Here is a 6,000-nt window from a genome sequence, read left to right on the forward strand (position 1 = left end):
GGAATGCTCTTTAAGGCTATTCGCAGGTGATGTAGTTGTCTGTACCAAAGTAGCAACGCCATAAGATAGTAAGAATTTGCAGAACGACCTACAGAGAATTAATGATTGGTGCAGGCTCTGGCAGTTGACCCTGAACGTAAATAAATGTAGCTATTGCGCATACATAGGAAAAGAAATCCACTACTGGACAGCTACACTATTGATAACAAACAAATGGAACAGCGTCAGCCGTAAACTACTGGACAGCTACGCTATTGATAACAAACAACTGGAACAGCGTCAGCCGTAAAATATCTACGCGTAACTATCCAATAAAACAGATAGTGGGAAAAGCAGACGTCTCACATTCATCGGAGGAATGTTAAGGAAATGTAACTCATCGAGGAAAGAAAGTGGCTTATAAGGCGCTTTTTCGCCAGATTCTTGAGTATTGTTCATCTATGTGGGATCTCTATCAAGTAGGACTGATAGAGGAGATAGAGAAGATCCAACGAAGAGAGACGCGTTTCGTCACGGTATCGTTTAGCTGGCGAGAGAGCGTTAAGGAGATGCTAAACAAACTCAATTGGCAGACGATACAAGAGAGGCGTTGCGCGTCACGGAGAGAGAGTTACTATTGAAATTTCGGGACAGCGCTTTTGAGGAGAAGTCGGACAACATATATCTCGCATAATGATCACGAAGAGAATATTCGAGAAATTAGAGCCAATACAGAGGCTCACCGACAATCATTCTTTCCACGCACTATTCGCGGGCGGAACAGGGCTGGAGGGATCAGATAGTGGTACAGAATGTACCCTCCGCCATAGACCATTAGGTGGCTTGCGGAGTATGATGCAGATGTAGATGTGAGATGAAGAGGTTGGAGCATCAGAGGAATGCGTGACGATTCGCTTCAAACTAGTCGGAAGACTGGCAAAATAGCATGGTAGTAGGCGACCTCTAATGTACAGCAAATCAGTCTCAGCCTGTCGTATTTACCAACAGAATTTTCTGGTTCCCAGTGCTGTCCAGCGGTACCCTGAGTTCAGCGTAACGAATATCAGATAAGAAATTAATGTGTGTCTGACACAGACTGAAAAGATGATGCGAAGAAGACTTTGAATCGGACGGCCATCTGCAAGACAGTTAACCATTATATGAATGATAATAAACTTTATCTTTTAATCCCATTTTATCTATAAATTAATGCATTTTGTGTGTGTGTGTAAACAACTGGAAATACGAATTGTGTTTCTAGTTTCCTTTTTAGGTCCAAAGGTAATGGCATCACATTTCCTTAATGCATGGTGAGATACTGACGTTTCCTTGCAACTTTTACCTTTATATTCAGCCAGGTTTTGATTTACGGATAATATTACCACAAATCTCTTCGCCGATACAGGAAGCTTTGTTCTTGCCCCATATAGGAACAAAGTTTGGGTGATCACCGAAACTGAAGAGCCAAGAATGGCCATTCAGGAGTGACTGGATTGCACAATGATTGCTAGATGAGTGCTCGCAAGGTATCGTATTACAGCACAACGTAAACATTCTACATCTACATCTACATTGATACTCCGCAAGCCACCCAACGGTGTGTGGCGGAGGGCACTTTACGTGCCACTGTCATTACCTCCCTTTCCTGTTCCAGTCGCGTATGGTTCGCGGGAAGAACGACTGTCTGAAAGCCTCCGTGCGCGCTCTAATCTCTCTAATTTTACATTCGTGATCTCCTTGGGAAGTATAAGTAGGGGGAAGCAATATATTCGATACCTCATCCAGAAACGCACCCTCTCGAAACCTGGCGAGCAAGCTACACCGCGATGCAGAGCGCCTCTCTTGCAGAGTCTGCCACTTGAGTTTATTAAACATCTCCGTAACGCTATCACGGTTACCAAATAACCCAGTGACGAAACGCGCCGCTCTTCTTTGGATCTTCTCTATCTCCTCCGTCAACCCGACCTGGTACGGATCCCACACTGATGAGCAATACTCAAGTATAGGTCGAACGAGTGTTTTGTAAGCCACCTCCTTTGTTGATGGACTACATTTTCTAAGCACTCTCCCAATGAATCTCAACCTGGTACCCGCCTTACCAACAATTAGTTTTATATGATCATTCCACTTCAAATCGTTCCGTACGCATACTCCCAGATATTTTACAGAAGTAACTGCTACCAGTGTTTGTTCCGCTATCATATAATCATACAATAAAGGATCCTTCTTTCTATGTATTCGCAATACATTACATTTGTCTATGTTAAGGGTCAGTTGCCACTCCCTGCACCAAGTGCCTATCCGCTGCAGATCTTCCTGTATTTCGCTACAATTTTCTAATGCAGCAACTTCTCTGTATACTACAGCATCATCCGCGAAAAGCCGCATGGAACTTCCGACACTATCTACTAAGTCATTTATATATATTGTGAAAAGCAATGGGCCCATAACACTCCCCTGTGGCACGCCAGAGGTTACTTTAACGTCTGTAGACGTCTCTCCATTGATAACAACATGCTGTGTTCTGTTTGCTAAAAACTCTTCAATCCATCCACACAGCTGGTCTGATATTCCGTAGGCTCTTATTTTGTTTATCAGGCGACAGTGCGGAACAGTATCGAACGCCTTCCGGAAGTCAAGAAAAATAGCATCTACCTGGGAGCCTGTATCTAATATTTTCTGGGTCTCATGAACAAATAAGGCGAGTTGGGTCTCACACGATCGCTGTTTCCGGAATCCATGTTGATTCCTACATAGTAGATTCTGGGTTTCCAGAAATGACATGATACGCGAGCAAAAAACATGTTCTAAAATTCTACAAGAGATCGACGTAAGAGATATAGGTCTATAGTTTTGCGCATCTGCTCGACGACCCTTCTTGAAGACTGGGACTATCTGTGCTCTTTTCCAATCATTTGGAACCCTCCGTTCCTCTAGAGACTTGCGGTACACGGCTGTTAGAAGGGGGGCAAGTTCTTTCGCGTACTCTGTGTAGAATCGAATTGGTATCCCGTCAGGTCCAGCGGACTTTCCTCTATTGAGTGATTCCAGTTGCTTTTCTATTCCTTGGACACTTATTTCGATGTCAGCCATTTTTTCGTTTGTGCGAGGATTTAGAGAAGGAACTGCAGTGCGGTCTTCCTCTGTGAAACAGCTTTGGAAAAAGGTGTTTAGTATTTCAGCTTTACGCGTGTCATCCTCTGTTTCAATGCCATCATCATCCCGTAGTGTCTGGATATGCTGTTTCGAGCCACTTACTGATTTAACGTAAGACCAGAACTTCCTAGGATTTTCTGTCAAGTCGGTACATAGAATTTTACTTTCGAATTCAATGAACGCTTCACGCATAGCCCTCCTTACGCTAACTTTGACATCGTTTAGCTTCAGTTTGTCTGAGAGGTTTTGGCTGCGTTTAAACTTGGAGTGGAGCTCTCTTTGCTTTCGCAGTAGTTTCCTAACTTTGTTGTTGTACCACGGTGGGTTTTTCCCGTCCCTCACAGTTTTACTCGGCACGTACCTGTCTAAAACGCATTTTACGATTGCCTTGAACTTATTCCATAAACACTCAACATTGTCAGTGTCGGAACAGAAATTTTCGTTTTGATCTGTTAGGAAGTCTGAAATTCGTCCTTCTATTACTCTTGCTAAACAGATAAACCTTCCTCCCTTTTTTTATATTCCTATTAACTTCCATATTCAGGGATGCTGCAACGGCCTTATGATCACTGATTCCCTGTTCTGTACATACAGATTCGAAAAGTTCGGGTCTGTTTGTTATCAGTAGGTCCAAGATGTTATCTCCACGAGTCGGTTCTCTGTTTAATTGCTCGAGGTAATTTTCGGATAGTGCACTCAGTATAATGTCACTCGATGCTCTGTCCCTACCACCCGTCCTAAACATCTGAGTGTCCCAGTCTATATCTGGTAAATTGAAATCTCCACCTAAGACTATAACATGCTGAGAAAATTTATGTGAAATGTATTCCAAATTTTCTCTCAGTTGTTCTGCCACTAATGCTGCTGAGTCGGGAGGTCGGTAAAAGGAGCCAATTATTAACCTAGTTCGGTTGTTTAGTGTAACCTCCACCCATAATAATTCACAGGAACTATCCACTTCTACTTCACTACAGGATAAACTACTACTAACAGCGATGAACACTCCACCACCGGTTGCATGCAATCTATCCTTTCTAAACACCGTGTGTACCTTTGTAAAAATTTCGGCAGAATTTATCTCTGGCTTAAGCCAGCTTTCTGTACCTATAACGATTTCAGCTTCGGTGCTTTCTATCAGCGCTTGAAGTTCCGGTACTTTACCAACGCAGCTTCGACAGTTGACAATTACAATACCGATTGCTGCTTGGTCCTCGCATGTCCTGACTTTGCTCCGCACCCGTTGAGGCTGTTGCCCTTTCTGTACTTGCCCAAGGCCATCTAACCTAAAAAACCGCCCAGCCCACGCCACACAACCCCTGCTACCCGTGTAGCCGCTTGTTGCGTGTAGTGGACTCCTGACCTATCCAGCGGAACCCGAAACCCCACCACCCTATGGCGCAAGTCGAGGAATCTGCAGCCCACACGGTCGCAGAACCGTCTCAGCCTCTGATTCAGACCCTCCACTCGGCTCTGTACCAAAGGTCCGCAGTCAGTCCTGTCGACGATGCTGCAGATGGTGAGCTCTGCTTTCATCCCGCTAGCGAGACTGGCAGTCTTCACCAAATCAGATAGCCGCCGGAAGCCAGAGAGGATTTCCTCCGATCCATAGCGACACACATCATTGGTGCCGACATGAGCGACCACCTGCAGATGGGTGCACCCTGTACCCTTCATGGCATCCGGAAGGACCCTTTCCACATCTGGAATGACTCCCCCCGGTATGCACACGGAGTGCACATTGGTTTTCTTCCCCTCTCTTGCTGCCATTTCCCTAAGGGGCCCCATTACGCGCCTGACGTTGGAGCTCCCAACTACCAGTAAGCCCACCCTCTGCGACTGCCCGGATCTTGCAGACTGAGGGGCAACCTCTGGAACAGGACAAGCAGCCATGTCAGGCCGAAGATCAGTATCAGCCTGAGACAGAGCCTGAAACCGGTTCGTCAGACAAACTGGAGAGGCTTTCCGTTCAGCCCTCCGGAATGTCTTTCGCCCCCTGCCACACCTTGAAACGACCTCCCACTCTACCACAGGTGAGGGATCAGCCTCAATGCGGGCAGTATCCCGGGCAACCACAGTCGTAGTCCGATCAGGGGATGCGTGGGACGAGCTGGCCGTCCCCGACAAACCCCCATCCCGACCCCCACAGTGATGCCCATTGGCAACAGCCTCAAGCTGTGTGACCGAAGCCAACACTGCCTGAAGCTGGGAGCGAAGGGATGCCAACTCAGCCTGCATCCGAACACAGCAGTTGCAGTCCCTATCCATGCTAAAAACTGTTTTGCTAAGAACGTCTGAACTAATCTACAGAGAGCGCAAACAAATCGACAAAATTTAAGCGGTTATTAAAATACAAGATTGCCTAGTAAATGCAGTAATGCTGCTACTTGCGCACTGCTGACACTGCTCGGCGGCGGAAGGAGACTAAGCGAAATTACACTATTCAGGTACTAAAACACGATGCTACAACTCTCAAATACTATAATACGCCCGAAATTTATGAATTAAACAATGCAAGAACCAAAAACACGCAAAGAAATTAAGAGTTAAACTATGTAACAAATGAGTGAGCTAGGAGTATACGACTTGCTGCTCAGCTGCTTATCCAACGGCGGCAGGGAGCACACTGACTGCGACCAACCGACACTGGCCGTTCAAAACAAAACAGTAGACAAACGACTACGCGAATTTACACTATTCAGGTACTAAAACGCGATGCTACAACTCTCAAATACTATAATACGCTCGAAATTTATGAATTAAACAATGCAAGTACCAAAAACACGCAAAGAAATTGAGAATTAAACTATGTAACAAATGAGTGAGCTAGGCGTATACGACTTGCTGCTCAGCTGCTTATCCAACGGC

The sequence above is a fragment of the Schistocerca americana genome, chromosome 3 (genome assembly GCF_021461395.2).
Source record: "Schistocerca americana isolate TAMUIC-IGC-003095 chromosome 3, iqSchAmer2.1, whole genome shotgun sequence".
Classification (NCBI taxonomy): Eukaryota; Metazoa; Arthropoda; class Insecta; order Orthoptera; family Acrididae; genus Schistocerca; species Schistocerca americana.